Source organism: Pan paniscus, chromosome 1 (assembly GCF_029289425.2).
Source record: "Pan paniscus chromosome 1, NHGRI_mPanPan1-v2.0_pri, whole genome shotgun sequence".
Taxonomy (NCBI): Eukaryota; Metazoa; Chordata; class Mammalia; order Primates; family Hominidae; genus Pan; species Pan paniscus.
The window spans coordinates 79,514,943-79,533,970 of NC_073249.2; the positions used below are offsets into that span (position 1 = coordinate 79,514,943).

General features: G+C 36.6%; 1 long non-coding RNA gene across 3 annotated transcripts in view; it reads right to left on the bottom strand.

Moving 5' to 3' along the window:
* Nucleotides 1-4,640: 4,640 nt before the first annotated feature.
* LOC130541447 (uncharacterized) overlaps nucleotides 4,641-19,028 on the bottom strand; it is a 69,883-nt gene continuing 55,495 nt past the window's right edge. Inside the window, exons 4-10 of one of the 3 annotated variants that reach the window (XR_008955504.2) lie at nucleotides 18,326-18,573; nucleotides 8,254-8,459; nucleotides 6,624-7,298; nucleotides 6,070-6,312; nucleotides 5,889-5,981; nucleotides 4,926-5,146; nucleotides 4,641-4,825 (exon numbers count right to left, since the gene is read on the bottom strand). This is a non-coding gene — a long non-coding RNA (uncharacterized LOC130541447). Of the gene's footprint in view, nucleotides 4,826-4,925; nucleotides 5,147-5,888; nucleotides 8,460-18,325; nucleotides 18,574-19,028 lie in introns of all 3 variants that reach the window. The other 2 variants (XR_008955503.2, XR_010112075.1) reach the window with 2 other exon arrangements.

Consider the following 19,028-nt stretch of genomic DNA (forward strand, 5'->3'; position numbering starts at 1 on the left):
TTTGTGAATATATACCACATTTTCTTTATCCATTTATTTGTTGATGGATATTCAGGTTGATCCTATATCTTGGCTATTGTGAATAAGCTGCAGTGAACATGGGAGCGCAGAAATCAGCAACACGCTGATTTCATTTCCTTTAGATGTGTATTCAGTAGTGGGATTGCTAGATCATATGGTAGTTCTTTTTTTTTTTTTTTTTTTTTTGAGGAACCTCTATACCGTTTTTCATACATTCCCACCAATGGTATGTGAGTGTTCTCTTTTCTCTACATCCTTGGAAAAACTTGTTATCTTTTATCATTTTGATAGCCATTCTCACACAGGTGAAGTGATATCTTATTGTGTTTAAATTTGTATTACCCTGATGATTAGCGATGTTGAGCGTTTTTTCATATACCTGACAGCCATTTGTATGTCTTATTTTGAGAAGTGTGTATTCAGGTCCTTTGCCCATTTTTAAATCAGATTATTCATTTTCTTGCTTAGTTAGTAGCTTGAGTTCCTTATATATTTTAGTTATTAACTCCTTATTGGATGTACAGTTTACAAGTATTTTATTCTATTCTGTAGGTTGTTTCTTCACTCTGTTGATTGTTTTCATTGCTGTGCAGAAGCTTTTTAGTTTGAGGTAATCTCATTTGTCTATTTTTACTTTTGTTGCCAGTGTTTTGGAGGTCATATCCAAAAAAGATCATTGCCCAGACCAATGCCATGGAGCTTTTCCCCTTTGTTTTCTCCTAATAGTTTCATAGTTTCAGGTCTTACATTTAAGTCTTTAATCTATTTTGAGTTGATTTTTTATATGGTGAGAGAGAGGGGTGTGATTTCATTCTTCTACATGTGGATATCCAGATTTCCCAGCACCATTTTTTGAAGAGACTGTCCTTTCCCCTATTGTGTGTTCTTGGCCCCTTTGTTGAAAATCAGTGGCTATAAATGTGTGATTTTATATCTGGGTCCTTCATTCAATTTCATTAGTCTGTGTGTCTGTTTTTATGCCAGAATCTTGCTGTTTTGGTTACTATGGCTTGGTAGTATATTCTAGAGTCAGGACATGTGATGCCTCCAGGTTTGTTCTTTTTGCTCAAAATTGCTTTTCTATTCAGGGTCTTTTGTGGTTCCATATAAACTTTTGAAAACTATTTGATTATAGTATTATTCTAGAATTCCGGCTTCTAAGAATATGTTTTATACACCATAATATGTTTTATATAGTACATGACAGAGTAAAACATTTTAATTGAAGTATGTTTTATTTTAAGCCATTTTCTCATATACACTTTAAATTGTAAAAATCTAAAACAAGATTTTTTAACGTGGCTTTTAAAATATATTGTTTGCTTTTCACTCAATGTCCAAAAATATGCACAGAATATATTTTGTTTTTATAAAAGGAAATAAAATGAGATTAACATCAAAAATGAAAAGCAAATTTCTTTTTAAACTTCGCTTTTGATAAATACACATGCTATTCTTTTCCACAACAAAGTATAGCAAGTATGTTGGAGGCACTGGTATCCCGAGGATCAGATTTAATTCATGAAATTCAAAATCCAGATCCTTAACCTCTGTCATGTGTGAAGTGACCTTAAATAAATTGGCAACTCCAGGTAATTTTGGTGCAAGTAATGTATATCTCACTGCCACTATATTTAAATGCTCTACCCACCTACATACATGTGAGCACACACACATTCAAACAAATAAACACACACCTACATCAGTTAGAAATGCTTTCAGTAGTCAGCAACCTAACAGTGCTTAAGTAAACATGGGATGTCTGCAAATAAATGGCTTCTCCTGGCATTGCTTCAGTGACTCAAAAACTGCAAAGCTTTCTCTCAAGGTTGCAAGATAACTCCTTGATCACAAACCATTGCTTCCACATTCACGTCAGCAGGAAAGGGATAATAAACAGGACCACCTATTTCTGTCTTAATATCAGAAATAGAAAAGCTTCCCTAGAAGTCAGAATACCTATTATTAAAAAGACAAACAGTCTTGCTGGCAAGGATGGGAAGAAAGGAGAATGCTCATACATTGTTGGTGAGAATGTAAATTAGTATAGCCATTATGGAAAACAGTATGGCAGTTCCTCAAAACACTAAAGACAGAGCTACCGTATGATCCAGCAATCCCAATACTGGTATTTATCCAAAGGAAAAGAAATTAATACATTAAAGAGATACCTTGTGTTTATGGCAGCACTGTTCACAACAGCCAAAGTATGGAATCAACACGCATCCATCAACAGATAAATGGATACAGAAAATGTGGTATATACAAAATGGAATACTATTCAGCCACCAAAAAAAAAAAATGAAATCCTGTCATTTGTGGCAACATGGATAAGCCCAGACATTATGTTAAGTGAAATAAGTCACATACAGAAAGAGATATACCACATGTTCTCACTCATATGTGGGAACTAAAAACCTTAAGCTCATAGAAGAGTAGAATTATGGTTACTAAAAGACTGGCAAGGTAGTGGGGAGTGGAGGACAGGGAGAGGATAGTTAATGGATACAAAATTACAGCTAGATGGGAGGAATAAGTTCTAGGGTTCTATAGCCCTGTAGGATAACTATAGTTAACAATATTTATTGTACATTTTCAAATAGCTAAAAGAGAAGATCTTGAATGTTCCCAATACAAAACAAAAATGATAAATATTTGAGATGATAGATATGCTAATTACCCTGATTTGTTCATTACATATTGTATACATGTATCAAAATATCACTCTGTACTTCTAAATATGTACAATTATTACTAGTCAGTTAAAAATAATAATGATTTTCTGGGCGTGGTGTCTCATGCCTGTAATCCCAATGCTGGGAGGCCAAGGAGGGAGGATTGCTTGAGCCCAGGAGTTCAAGACCAGCCTGGTCAACATAGTGAGACCCCATCTCTACAAAAAACAGAAAAATTAACCAGGCATGGTGGTGCATGCCTATAGTCCCAGCTTCTTGGGAGGCTGAGGTGAGAACCTCAGCCAGGAAGGTGGAGGCTGCAGTGAACTATGATCATGCCGCTGCACTGCAGATGGGTGACAGAAGAAAACCCAGTCTCAAAATAATAATATTAATTTAAAAACCATTCAAAAATAAATGTAGCTCAAGTGCTAAATTTTATTATTAAAATATTTTGCTTTTTAACAAAAGAAAAACTTCTCCAGACACTCCTCCCCTCACTTAGGTGCATGCACACACATGAACATACACACACACACACACACACACACACACACACACACACACACACACACAACACACAGTGGATTTCCCATTAGTTTTGTCATCCGGAATTGGATCACATGACCACCTATAGTTGCAAAGGAAGCTGGGAAAGTGGGAAACAGGTTGCTTATGATTGTCTTACATTAAACATGACCCATCATTTGGACTAGATATTACTACTCTGAACAAAATTAGGGTTCCATTGTCAAGAAAAAAGGAAGTATATTTATTGGGTAGGTAACTAATAATGTATGTCATACTAACTTGCCAGTTATTAAGCATCTATTATGTGAAAGGCAATAGGCCTAGTTATTTTACATATTAAAATATTATGTCACTAAATCTTCACAACACTGTGAATTAATCATTTGTAAATGCTGTTTGTTCTCTATTCCTTATAAATAAGAAAAATGAGCCACACTAAAATTGTAAGTACCTTACACAAGGTCACACAACTAGTAAAAGTGGCAGATTAGGATTTGAGCTCAGACCTGATTTGAAGCTCACACTTTTTCTACAATATCCTACAATATCATACAGTCCATAATCTTAGCATCTGTTCCTTTGCTATCCCTAATTCTATCTAGCTATCCCTGACTTCATACAGTCTTGATCACAAGCCCATCGCCCTAAACAGTCTAAGTCATATGGAATTCAATTTAGAAGACTGCATATTGCCTTTACATATATCAAATGCCTATCACAGTGTCTAAAACATAATAAGCATTCAAAAATACTAATTTAATTCTCCATTTCCCAAATCCCTGACCCTACCTGTCTATAAAATGAGATTCTATGAGACTCTGCCCAAAAGGGTTTAAAAACGAAGGTTTTCATTATAATTTTGTTTCACCTACACGTAATTCCACAACTCAAACCCAAGAACTACAGAGGCTACTATAAGCATACAGTTCTTTTGAGAGACATCAAAATATTCTTGGTCACTGCAGAGACAGCCAAGAGAGCTGAACATTTATTTATTTATTTATTTATTTATTGAGCCTTTACTGTATGTTAGGCACTGTTCAAAATTTTGGCAATTCAACAGTGAAAAGGCCAGACAAGTTTCTTGATCTTTGAGTTTCCATTCTAGTGGAAAAGAAGGGCATTAAACATATAAACAAAGATAATTTCAGAAAGTGAGAGTGCTATGAGGAAAATAAAACAAGATTATGTGATAAATGAATAATAATACACAGGTTGATTTTGATAAGATGCCTAGACAGAACGGAAAGAGCTTATTTGAGACCTGATGGCTAAGAGAGAGCCTGGTCATATGTGGGAAAAAGAGAACTGCAGGTCGTAGGCCTGCGGCCTTGAGGCAGGAATATTTTACAGGAACAGAAAGAAGGTCAGTGAGGCTGGAACATAATGATTGAGAAAGACATGATAAGAAATGAGATCTGAGAGGAATCTGTATTTTATTCAAAGTGTAACGGGCATTTTGACAAATTTTAGATAAGCAGGGGTAGCATAATCCCACATTGTTTTTGTAATCACTCTGGCAGCTGTGTAGAGAGTGGCTTGGCAGGGTGCACAAGTGGAAGTGGAGATTTCAGCGAGGTGACTTGGCCAGAGCAGCACTGGTAGAAATGGGATAAAGATGGGTGAATTAAAGATAAATAAACATTGTGATACAACTTAACTGTGGGGAAATTTGTTTTCTCATTCACTTCATTTTACCTTGAGTTTGCAACACCACAGTGTTTTGTCACATTAGTTCACATGTTTTCTGAAGAATTGTGACCATTATTTTCTTCTTAAACCTTTTTATAATATATGTCTTAACGTGCTAACAAAATTCAGTCAGATATTTGTCTTTTATTTGAATGGACTATATCTACAAGACAGTGCTGAAGCAGTCAGTTCATTCAAACAGCATTTGAATTCAGAGTGCCTCTTTCCTTTCAGAAAAGAAAAAATAAAGTCAGTCTCATATCTTTTTATAGATACAGCTTGTCAGAGGTTTAGCTTTGCATAATTGGCCATAATTAATTATAAGCTTCTCTAAGTTTTCTCTAAGTTCATGAAACGAGTCAGGTTAATAGAAGATTCTCCAAGAAACTGTGTTCTGGGGTTAATCAGTGTTGTTCCTAACTAGAATTCTGAGTGGAATAATCCAGGAGAAACACGTCACTTTTGGAAGCCACCCCTGTAAATTTACTGCGTCTGAATGTTCACTCCTTCTGGAAAAAGCATCTTAATTTAACTGCAGTGGGAGTTGATAATAGTGCTGGTGCTCCTTGGAGTCAAATTTAGATGAGGACTATTACCTGGCCCTGTCCTATTCTGCTATTTTGTTATCCAAACCCTTCAACTATGACTAGTTAGTCATCCTCAGAATGCACTTTGCATATCATGGTTAAGCTTCTAAAATTGTGACGGAAAGGAGAGTTGTAGTACCAGAATGAATTTCTGCATAAATAATTTTCATTTTCATTTTTATCAATTGGGGTAAACATGACTTTAGCCACAAGGCATGAGAGAAAACCAGGATCTGGTTAACTGTTATCTGGGTAACTGAACAATGGGAAGACTGAAACTGGATGACTGAAGCCAAAAGCACTTCAGGCAGGGATTCTTGGGCTCATGGATCTTTACAGGCTTAAAAATGCTGCTTTAAGGATATTTAAGAAGAAGGCTTACATTTAGGAAACTTCAAAGGGTTGAAATTTGATCACTCCATAGGTGATCAACGCAGAGTGAATGTCTTCAGTTGCAATATTCAATTGAAACACTCTTGTACAATTGAAGAAAAAGGAAGAAATCAGAAGATAGTTAATGCTTTTTAAATCCAGATAAGTTTAACTATAATAAAAACACATACCAACGCCTTGCCTTCCTGGCCTAATAAGTTCCAGGTATAGTTGTGAAGACTGTTCTTCAGTGCAGTAGCAATGAACTGGAAAGCCTTTGTGTAACTGAAGGGTTTCCGTGGGTTCCAGATTCTGAGTTTGTCCCAGCAGCCAAAACAATGATTTATAAAATGTTGCAGATTTCTAAATAAATGTTAAGCATCTCCTGGTTATTGAAGATTGCTAACCAGTATTTAATTTATCTGTGTTTCCTCCTGTTAACCAAGCAAGTATAAAAAAAGAGTTGCTATTAATTATCATGCCATATTTTCAAAAAAAACACACTATAACTTTTGCTTATCACAGACTGCCCTAATGTAAGTCTGATTGTATGGCTTTTAGATCATCTTTTGGTTTGATAAATACATCAGAATCCCCAATAACTGTTAAGATTTCATTTCCACCCCACCTAACTATTGCTCATCTCATTCTTACTCATGCAATTCCTCCTCCCTCCCCACCCATACACAGCAATGCTGCTTTTGCAATTTGTCAACATGAAGGCAATAACAGTTGTCAAACTGACCGTGCAACTTTTTGGCAACCCACACAAATCACTGTGTATCTCTGTACTTCTCTCTCCTTTTATCAATGATTTGGGAGTAATCATCCTGGTTGCCTGCTTTGTTCTCATGGGTTTGGAGGGCACTGACATTCACGGAACATTGTGAACTAAGAAGAAAGTTGCTTATAAGTGTCTCGAACTACCATTTTCACATGTCTTAACTGCCATAACAGGGAGGAAAATCTTCACAATTTGAAAGGCTTCCTGAAACTTAGTCCCACTGCACCAAACCTTTGATCTTTTGGTCACACTGTCAGTCTCTTGAAAACTCAGTTCTCTTGTAAAATTTTCAGGCTGCTCCCAAAACAATTGTTGCATAAGTTCTGAAAGCCAGGCCCACAAAGCTTCGCTGTGTTCTGGAAAGTTCCCTAAATAGAGTTAGGTAACAACGGCATTAGCACTAAGACTGAGGAGTCATGGCATCCAATCACACACAGTTCTCTGTTTTTCTTTCTCTCAACATCTCTTTTTCTTTTCCTCTTCTCCTCCCCTTCTTTTTCAATTTCTTCCTCCTCCTCTCTTCTCCTTTGTTTCCTTCTCCCACAAAAAGTGTTTGCTTTTCCCCGCAAACGCTTCTGAGCCTTGGACCAGGCTCTGATTTCACCAGCTTTGCTTAAGCAAGACTTGCTGCTTCACCTAAGGACAAAGGTGTTTCCAGGTTTAACTAAAAACTGGATGGGACATTACATAACAGAGTGAAGTGAGGCTTCCATTGCCAAAGTGCTACAAAAACACTTTTTCTCACAATGTTTCAGAACTTTTGCAACAGGGTATCTACGAGAATTAAAACATGGGTTAAAAATATGTAAGATCTCATGCCAAATAATTGAAAACAAACAGTTGATTTACAGTAAGATCTTGCTAGTTTTCACTCTTCTGAAATGAACCTGATTCTTTTGTTTTAATAGCAGGGTTTATTTGCTATATACATTGAAATAATTTAAATTATTGAGCATTTTTGAATATTAAGAACTTTTGAAATAAATCATGAACTGATGTTAGGAACAATTTTAAGTGTGTCACATTTGTCGGTATGAATTAACCTAATGCATTTTATTTGAGGGGCTTCTCTACATTTTCTTCTCTTGCTTGTGAGAGTCTGTGACATTTCACAATGAAGATGGCCTCCTGTGTAAGCATAAATTAGGAGAAGCCACCAAGGCTGAGATTAATAGCTTAAGTTATTTTCACTAAATTTAAGTAGATTGATTAAATCATTCCACAATGTAATCAGGTATCAAAACATCACAATGTACCACCTAAATAGATGCAATTATTATTTGCCAGTTAAAAAGTTTTAAAAAGAGGTTTACTTTGTGAAGAGCAAAAAATATTTGGCAACAGTAATCAAATGAAGCTTATATATCATAATCAAAATATAATTGTATCAGAATTCCTGATGATTAAAGCATATCTAGAAAGAGCCCCGCCCACTGTGCTCCTGCCCACGACCAAGGCCTCAAAGAGGTCTCTCTAATCATTCCCACTCTCATTTCTGGCTGTACTCCTATTTCTTACTATGCTGGGGTAACATGTTTGTAGACTATTTTAAGAACTATATTGAGCAGCTTCTTCAAACAGGTATACTTACTCTTGGGAGTACATAAAACCTTTCAGAAGACATGTAAACACAAACTGTTCTAAGGAAATCAATTTCCAGATACTTAGCTTCCACATCCACTCTTTCCTAAAAGTAGTCTGCCTAGATGCCTTCCATGAACTCTTCATAACCCTTTCCTTCCCATTCTCTTTGTTATCCTTGCTGGAGCGATGCATTGTCTTGCGATGTAATAATCTCTGGGATGTCAAACAAAGGAATAATTTGAAATATTTGTGTCACCTCATTTAATCAAAGCACCATAAACCCTGACCACCTATCATACTAAGAAAAGCATCTCCAATACAATATTATTTTTGATATTTAAAAATTATAATTTGTGTGTATGTTTGATCACTTGCATATGAAAAATAACTGTTATGATAATACAGAAGAAAATTATAGGTATTCAAACTCTAGGACCATAGAAAATTTTTATTGCAACTAGTAGGCAGAGCTAAAAATGTAGCAAAAGGAATCTAAATCTAGACATAAAGTTCTGACTATGGAGATAGTGAAAAAAACACAGAATGGAAATTTTAAAATTTTTGTTGTATAGGCATATAAAAGGGTAACCAATAACAGATATTCGCTTTTAAAATTATCTTGCATTGGCGTAAAAGTCTAAGAGGAAGTGGAATGGAAATAAAATACCAAAGAGAAAAAAGAATTACGAAAATGTCTAATTTTTTTTTATTATTATACTTTAAGTTTTAGGGTACATGTGCACAATGTGCAGGTTAGTTACATATGTATACATGTGATATGCTGGTGAGCTGCACCCACTAACTCCTCATTTAGCATTAGGTATATCTCCCAATGCTATCCCTCCCCCCTCCCCCAACACCACAACAGTCCCGAGTGTGATGTTCCCCTTCCTGTGTCCATGTGTTCTCATTGTTCAATTCCCACCTATGAGTGAGAATATGCGGTGTTTGGTTTTTTGTTCTTGCGATAGTTTACTGAGAATGATGATTTCCAGTTTCATCCATGTCCCTACAGAGGACATGAACTCATCCTTTTTTATGGCTGCATAGTATTCCATGGTGTATATGTGCCACATTTTCTTAATCCAGTCTATCATTGTTGGACATTTGGGTTGGTTCCAAGTCTTTGCTATTGTGAATAATGCCGCAATAAACATACGTGTGCATGTGTCTTTATAGCAGCATGATTTATAGTCCTTTGGGTATATACCCAGTAATGTGATGGCTGGGTCAAATGGTATTTCTAGTTCTAGATCCCTGAGGAATCGCCACACTGACTTCCACAATGGTTGAACTAATTTAGAGTCCCACCAACAGTGTAAAAGTGTTCCTGTTTCTCCACATCCTCTCCAGCACCTGTTGTTTCCTGACTTTTTAATGGTTGCCATTCTAACTGGTGTGAGATAGTATCTCATTGTGGTTTTGATTTGCATTTCTCTGATGGCCACTGATGGTGAGCATTTTTTCATGTGTTTTTTGGCTGCATAAATGTCTTCTTTTGAGAAGTGTCTGTTCCTGTCCTTCGCCCACTTTTTGATGGGGTTGTTTGTTTTTTTCTTGTAAATTTGTTGGAGTTCATTGTAGATTCTGGATATTAGCCCTTTGTCAGATGAGTAGGTTGCGAAAATTTTCTCCCATTTTGTGGGTTGCCTGATCACTCTAATGGTAGTTTCTTCTGCTGTGCAGAAGCTCTTTAGTTTAATTAGATCCCATTTGTCAATTTTGGCTTTTGTTGCCATTGCTTTTGGTGTTTTAGACATGAAGTCCTTGCCCATGCCTATGTCCTGAATGGTATCGCCTAGGTTTTCTTCTAGGGTTTTTATGGTTTTAGGTCTAATGTTTAAGTCTTTAATCCATCTTGAATTGATTTTTGTATAAGGTATAAGGAAGGGATCCAGTTTCAGCTTTGTGCATATGGCTAGCCAGTTTTCCCAGCACCATTTATTAAATAGGGAATACTTTCCCCATTGCTTGTTTTTCTCAGGTTTGTCAAAGATCAGATAGTTGTAGATATGCGGCGTTATTTCTGAGGGCTCTGTTCTGTTCCATTGATCTATATCTCTATTTTGGTACCAGTATCATGCTGTTTTGGTTACTGTAGCCTTGTAGTATAGTTTGAAGTCAGGTAGCATGATGCCTCCAGCTTTGTTCTTTTGGCTTAGGATTAACTTGGTGATGCGGGCTCTTTTTTGGTTCCATATGAACTTTAAAGTAGTTTTTTCCAATTCTGTGAGGAAAGTCATTGGTAGCTTGATGGGGATGGCATTGAATCTATAAATTACCTTGGGCAGTATGGCCATTTTCATGATATTGATTCTTCCTACCCATGAGCATGGAATGTTCTTCCATTTGTTTGTATCCTCTTTAATTTCATTGAGCAGTGGTTTGTAGTTCTCCTTGAAGAGGTCCTTCACATCCCTTGTAAGGTGGATTCCTAGGTATTTTATTCTCTTTGAAGCAATTGTGAATGGGAGTTCACTCATGATTTGGCTCTCTGTTTGTCTGTTATTGGTGTATAAGAATGCTTGTGATTTTTGTACATTGATTTTGTATCCTGAGACTTTGCTGAAGTTGCTTATCAGCTTAAGGAGATTTTGGGCTGAGACAATGGGGTTTTCTAGATATACAATCATGTATATCTGCAAACAGGGACAATTTGACTTCCTCTTTTCCTAATTGAATACCCTTTATTTCCTTCCCCTGCCTAATTGCCCTGGCCAGAACTTCCAACAGTATGTTGAATAGGAGTGGTGAGACAGGGCATCCCTGTCTTGTGCCAGTTTTCAAAGGGAATGCTTCCAGTTTTTGCCCATTCAGAAAAAATATCGAATTTTTAAAGAAGATATTTGTATGCCTTTAAAATAGATGATAGCAGATATAAAATTCCTGTAAAAAGTGCTAATTTAAAAGTGAGGTGACAGTTTTACTTTAAAAATTTCCATTTAAATGTTCAAGAAATTATATCCTTTGAAACTATATAAAATTATGTTAAATATTTTAGTTGTCAACTTAAAAATGTGGAAGGAGGAAAAAAGTCTGTAAAAATTCTCTTAAGGAGCATGAGAGCAACAAAGAAGATACGTGATAAGAAAAATACTCTCTGCCTTGTGAAGTTTATATTCCTAACAGAGAAATCAGCCAGGTAGGGTAAGCACCATGTGGCATTTTTTATTCTTACAGAAAATATGTCCTGTTCTTCCTTCTTCCTTTTAATTGGAAGCTCTCACTGAAGAAAAAAAAAAGTTTGAAGTGGCCTATTTTGTTTCTGGTATAAGTAGAACCAAATTTCTCAAATCACAGCAAAATATAAATGGACTCTATAGGATACAGTTATGTCAAGAAGAGTTGCTACTATTTCCAAGTGAGTGGATTAACCTTGTACTTGCCATATGTTCAACCAAGTGCCAGTAGCCAACAAAATACTACACATAAGCACAGGGTGCCAACATCCTATCTAAATGAGATCAAGTTAAAATATACATCACAGACAGGCTCGAATAGGGGGAAAAAATACAGAATATCATTGAAAGGGTACTTACGGAAGGAAAGGACTCAGACCCAGATGTGTGTGCACGTGTGTGTGTGTGTGTGTGTGTGTGTGTGTGTGTGTGTCAAGGGTACTTTTTCCCCTGTACTGCTTACCTACATTAATCTCTACAGTGAAGGATTCCTGAAAGTACAGCATGCCCCAAAACACAGTACCCTAATCTACCCAGGTTTTGCTTTATCAATACATACAATCAAGAACTATCCGAGGTTTTCCTATCCCAAGTTTTTCTCTATCCATACATACAATCAAGAACTCATTTTCTTAGCATGTGTTTCTGAACCTAAACCATTGCTAAGAAATACTAGAACTATCAAAATTCCTATTTGATAGACCACAAACTTGGAGCAGTAGAGAAAAACAGCAAATAAGTCTCCGTAGTAAGCCACAGTTTTGGTCATCTAAACTATGAGTAATAAAAAGTAAATTTCAATCAACTGTGCTAAAGGAAAGACTAAGATATCTTTATATTCTCTGTATAAAATATTACAGAATCTTATTAGTAAGAAAGTTTCATCAAAGAGTATGCAGTCAAAAATGTAAAAAGAATGCATAGTGGTAAGTGAGGGAGTTAATTAATTTAAAATATTATGCTATTTTTCTTCATTTTGTGATGTTTATAATATTGGCAAATTTTTTTAGTTGTTAATTCTTGGGATTTATTTTTTCTTTAGAAATAAATTATCAGCTTTTTGCTCAATTTATAAAATTATAGAAGCCTCATGCCTCAACTAAACTCCAGTTACTCTGCTCCCTAAGTCCCTGCCTCATCAATAGACAGAAATGACTCTGCCACTTCCTGTCTCCTGTTCAAGGTGATATGAGCTTTGCCTCCTAGGTACGAGGAACAATTGAGGAATTGCTTTAATAATAGGTAAGAATTATGAACATGCATTTCTTTTTCTTCAACAGAGTTAAATCATGGCTCACTCTGGATTTCCAGATGCAGTTAAGATGAAATAATAATGTTGAGCCAGTCTCGCCCTGCTTTAAATTAATCACTCCAGGAAGAGACATTAAACCTTTCAGACCACCAGTGTGCATAAATGCTTTAGTGCCCTAGACCATACACCCTCTCTTGGTTATTTGGGACACAAGGAAATGTAGGCTCAGTAAATGAGGCTGTTTTATGAGCCATTTAAATAATCTGAAAAGGAAATTAATACTTTTATTACTTTCTATAAGTGAAAAACTTCCTTAAAAATCTGTAAGAGTTCTTTATATTACGGTGGGTAGGACTGACTGCCCTGGCCAAAACATGGATCCAGAGAAATAATGGAAGGTTACAGAAAGCATGCGTGGCCACATAAATCATAATGGAATAAATAAAGGCTGGAAACTAGTTTGGAGCTAAAGAAATTCACTTCTAATCATGCCAAAAAAAATTCACTTGATTAGAAATCAGTCTATGACTTAAGTATTTCTCAGTCTTTTTGAACAATATGAATTTTTGCTGGGCCTATTACTAGGATGGGAAAGGAATCTAGAGAAATGTGGAAACAAGGTGTGAACCCTACCCCATGTCAGAACCATCAGGACTTCTCACACGAGGAATATTCCATTAGTCACTTTTTATAAACACTGCCCTCAAACTTTAAGACTTCACAACAGTCCAGTAGAGAAAGGAAAATTAGGTGAATTTGCTAGAAAGGAAAGGTTACTTCTCTGATCTCATCTTTTACCCATTTCTGCCTCAGTCAGCTCCAGCCACCATTCTGGCTTCTGCTCTGTTCCTGAAACACACCAAGCACACTCCAGTCTCAAAGCCTTTGAACTGGTGGTTCCCTCTGCCTAAGACACTCTTCCCCTAAATTTCCACATGGCTCCCTCCCTTATTCTATTTAGATCTCTGTTCACATGTCACCTTATCTCGGAGCCCCTCCCCTATAATGCTTTGTTCTCTTGCCCTGCCTTATTTTTCTCTTAGAATGTTACAGATTTTTTTGTTCCCACTGAAATGTAAGCACCCTGAAAGTAGGGAGCTTGTCGTTCACTGCTGTTTTCTCAGTGCCTAGCACAGGGCCTGATACAACTACATACTCAATAATTATATGTTAAATGATGAATTGCACTGGTAAATACATGAGTTGACTATTGTAAACCTTCCTTTCATTAAATTAGTAGATACCAAGCCTGAATTGGAACCCAGATCTCTCTGTACCAATCTGCTTGCATACAGATCGCCTGCAGGCAAGAGGGCCTATTATAAAGATAATTCCCTTGTAAAGAAGAAACTAGTTTCTAACATTCTTCTAACATTCCTTTCAACATGAATTTAAAAAAAAAAGTTTTGCATGTGTCAAGACTAAGGGAAACTATATATTTAGTTGGCTATACTGACATGTGCTTATATATCCACAGGAGCATAAAGCATTGCAAAGTTCTCTCTTCTGCCAATTTTCTCCCTGGAGTTGACTGACTGGCCTTCTGGCCTCAGGTTAATGATCACTTAGTGTCCAAAAAGGAGACTGAAGTAAATAAACCACCTGACCCCGTTCTCTTCCTTCTTTCCAATCTCCTGCCAGGGCTTCCCTTTGGCCCAACCCAACTGGAAATCAGGTGGCAAAGAATCTCCTCACTGTAGTCCGTACAAATGAATGCTTTAGAAACATTTCTGTCTTTTTTTTTTTTTTTTTTTTTTTTTGAGGTGGAGTCTTCCTCTTGTTGCCCAGGCTGGAGTGCAGTGTCGCGATCTTGGCTCACTGCAACCTCCACCTCCCGGGTCCAAGCGATTCTCTGCCTCAGCCTCCAGAGTAGCTGGGATTACAGGTTCGCTACCAGGCCTGGCTAACATTTCTAACTTTTAATGTAATCTTACTGTTTCTAGTTTTGACCTCTTGGCCTCTCAAGAGGACTTTACTTGGAGGATTGACTTACATTAGCTTTGATGATTCTGGTTTTATTTTTCTTTTGTTAATGGAAAGAAAATTCAAGGCTTAAGAAGAATACCTAGATGGATGAAAAAGAGGTTTGTCTCCTCACCTGCAGTGGCATGATCAGCCTATCTGCCAATAGGAAGAATCCTGTCTGGGGTCCTGGTTACAAGGTGGTTGAAATCAGCATGGTTATCAAGCATATTTCCTCTTGTGTAAAATGAGGAAGAATGGAGATAAGGCCAGGAAGTTAGCAATATTGTGTGTGATGTTACTTCTCCCATAACCTCTCAGATCTTCAGTAAAAACACTAAACTAATAACATACTTGGGGAAAGTAGAAATTGTGTCTGGATGATGCAGGATGAATCTAAGACAAAGAAAACTTGAAGAAGGACGCCACTGAAAATTCACAGAAATTGTAGAAGTAGCTCTAAACTTGTATTGGTACCAAATTGAAATTTTAAACCAAATTGATCTAAGTCTCCAAGGGATAGTAGGACCCCAACTGATGTCTGGGATGTGCTTAAAAGTCTCTCAGGATTTTCATACTTTAAAAACTTCCATTCCATTTTTCCCATAATCTCTATAGTTAAGGACGTTATGTCTGAATTTAAATTCCTATTGCTGCAATTTCAGCTTAGCCTAGTAGTTAAAGTAATAACCATAATAGCTCCCAGGTACGAGCAATGGAGTCAAACTCTCTAAGTTTGAACCTCAGCCAAACTACTTACAAACTTGGACGAGTTACTTAAACTCTCTAAACAACAGTTTCTTCAACCATAAATTGGGATTAAGATAATTCCATCCACCATAAGGTTGTTACAAGCATCAGATGAATAAATGTATACAAAAAATTTAACAGAGTACCTAGCACATAGTAAGTGCTCAATAAGGTTTGTTATTAACACCATTCCTGTACACTAAGCATTGTGCTGTTTTACATAGGTCATCACATTTAATGCTCACAATAACTCTCAGAATTATTGGTTATAATCTCCATTTTACAGATAAGAAAATTAAGATGAAGATAATTTAAATAATAAAGAATAGCTATTTTCTTTTTACATCTTTCTGTTGCATTTATTATGGCACCAATGTGACCATGGAGAAAGAAATGTTTGAATGAATAAATGAATAAATAATTCTTCTCCTTCTGATCTCTCCTAAAATCCAGAGAAAGAAGAGAAATAATTTCATCTCTCAATTCTGCCAATTTTTTAGTGTTCACTAACATTCTCAAACTAAGGACTTAAATGCCAATTTCATTAATGTTCCAATTTATTTTTCTTTCAGAGAAGCAATGAAAATATTTATAAGAAAGAGATGTAAAACATATTGCTTCCTAAACTCTAACACCTTGAATTCTTCCTTTCTTGGTTCTTCTACAAGCAGTCTTTGCAACATATTTTAGTCTCTGCCAATTGGAACTAACTCTCAAAATAAATTAAAAATATAATTTTGCAATTTCTAAACCAGATAGTCTATAAAAACTCTAATAAATAACATCTACTCTACTTTTTTCTCACGAGTGTTATTAACTATTATCCAAAAAAAGAATCTGATACAATTTGTAATGCAGAAATCCATACTTCTGGTTCATGATTTCCTTACCCTTTAGGTGTTTCCAATTTTTTTTTCTCAGAATGTACTCTGTTATTCCTCAAAACCGATACCAGATTATATAAAGGGTACTGCTTAAAAACATTTTCTTTTTCTGTTTTGGAGTTGCTCTCTACTTTGAAGTTAGCATTTAATACCATCATAATAGCTTTACTTAAGCCAATCCTTTCTGTAGATGCAGAATGTTCTGCTGAGATAGTCATTTGAACATAATGTTCATCAAGTATTCATATTTCCCATTTGTCATTTACTACTTATTCTAATCTTCTGCTATTTTTTCCAATTCTTTACTACCAAGTAGTTTGGATTTTTCCTTTTATTTCATTCAAGGATGTTGTGGGAAGTAAGCCTATGGTGCTGTGTACATCAATCTGCTGGATCTTGACGTACTCTTAGCCAATTACTGGACCATTCTGCCCCTGTTCACTAAGTAGCCCACGTCACGTCAGTAAGAAGTGTGTAATATAGTCTAAAGGGAGTGGGAACTAAAAGATACATCAGGAGTATAGATTTGACACTGTGAAAGGAAAATAAATCTCAAGACCCCAAAGTCACTAAGCCAGGGGAAAAGTCAAGCTAGGAAATATGTCAGGCAAACCTGCCTCCCATTTTATTTCTAAATAAGATAGCTACAAAGATAAAAAGCTACATATCTCCCTCACAATTTGCCAGCAAGGAAATTCCTTGTGGACAAAGGTCAGAAAGAAATCAAAGTCATCCTTCTGAGGCTCACCTGAGACAAATACATATCTGATTACTTCCTCTGCCCTATTGCTTATGTAAAAATGCAGATTCATGGAGCCAGACTCAGCTGTGTATTCAGTGGAAGACTGATCAAGGACTCAAAAGAATGCTACCTTTGTCTCTTGTCTACTTATGACCTGGAAGTCCCCGTCTCAAGTTGTCCTGCCTTACCCAACCGAACCAATATACATCTTACACATATTGACTGATGTCTCATGTCTCCCTAAAATGTATAAAAGCAAGCTGTACCCCAATCATCCTGGGCACATGTTGTCAGGACCTCCTGAGATTGTGTCACAGGTGCATCCTTAACCTTGGCAAAATAAACTTTCTAAATTGACTGAGACCTCTCTCAGATATTTTGAGTTCACGACATTTATCTTCTATTACTGTGTAATGTTTGGTGAAATTAACTTCTTCAATATTTCGTTTATTCAACCTTAAGTGACAGTGCTGTCTTCCTGTTTTCTAGAGATAATAATGCTTTTACTTTTTGATTATTTATTTGAAATTCGATAAAAGATCAGATTTTAAGTGTCCTTATTATGCACACCACACACACACACACACACACAAATGGTAACTATGGGTGATGATGGATGTGCTCTTTAATTTGATTGTGGTAATCATTACACAATGTTTACGTATAACACACTATCATGTTATACATCTTGAATATATACAAATTTTGTCAAATATTGCTTTAAAAAATATTGAGTTAGAGAGTTTAGATCTCTCCCAAATGACCTGGAGGAATTTCACAGCATGTGAAAAGTAAAAAAGCAAGATATAGAGAAATATATGTATAAAATTTCCCAATTTATAAAAATGAAAACATAAAAGCCCATTTCTGTATATATACGTAGATTAAGTTTTTTGAAACAGGGTCTCACTCTGTTTCCCAGGCTGCCGTGCAGTGGTGTGATCACAGCTCACTACGGCCTCAACCCACCAGACTCCGGTGATTCTACCACCTCAGCCCCCCTAATAGCTGGGAATACAGGCATGCTCCAGCACCCCCAGCTAATTTTTTTGTATTTCTTGTAGAGACAGGGTTTCACCATGTTGTCTAGGCTGGTCTCAAGCTCCTGGGCCCAAACAGTCTTCCTGCTTCAGCCTCCCAAAGTGTTGGGATTACAGGTGTGAGCCACTGTGCCCAGCCTGTATATATTTTTTTAAGTTGCAAGGTGAAGTAACAACAGAGGAACTATTCTAGTCTCCATAGCCTGACCACTGATATTCCCCAGCTGCAGGGACTTTTGCTCAGCCTTTCTGCAGCATGTTTTTGCCTACCTGTGGTATTCAGTGCTGGTAGCCATCAGCTCTTCCTGAGATACTCTCTGGCTTTGATTTCTCTGATTTCCTGCCTTGATTTGCTCCCATGGTTTTCCACCTGTCTTTTGGATTTCTCCTTCTCCTCCCCTTTCCTCATTCTCCATACCACCTAAAGTTTATGCCTTTTTTCCTACACATGACAAACAGGCATAGAGGTGAGGATACAGAGGTGAGTGGCCCATCCTTGGCCTTAAATGGCTTTTAGGCTGGTAAATAGAGATGAACAAAACATTAGATAAGTGAACAGAGGTGTTATCAGTGACTCTGAGTTTCCTGAAGTATAGAGTTATTTATTCTTTTTTCCCTACTAACATTTGGGGAAAAAACCTGTTGTGTATCCTTGGTGACACTATCTCACCGCAATATTTCATCTTCCTATCTGCCCCCATTGGGTTAGTTCCACAAAATCAGAGATTTTCAAAGCCAGTCCTCCTTTTACCATTAAATGAACTGAACCTACAGATAAAGCAACTTGTCCATGACCACATGGCTTGTAAGTGGCAAAGCCAGACCAGAATGAGACCTCCAGGCTCCTATTGCTCCTATTGTCAGACCTTGTAGCAACTTTGTGAGCTGAGGTGTCCCATGTTAATCCATAAGTAACTCTATACTTAACAAAGTAATGGTTTGGTATTTCCCTCTTGTTCCACAGAGGGTGACA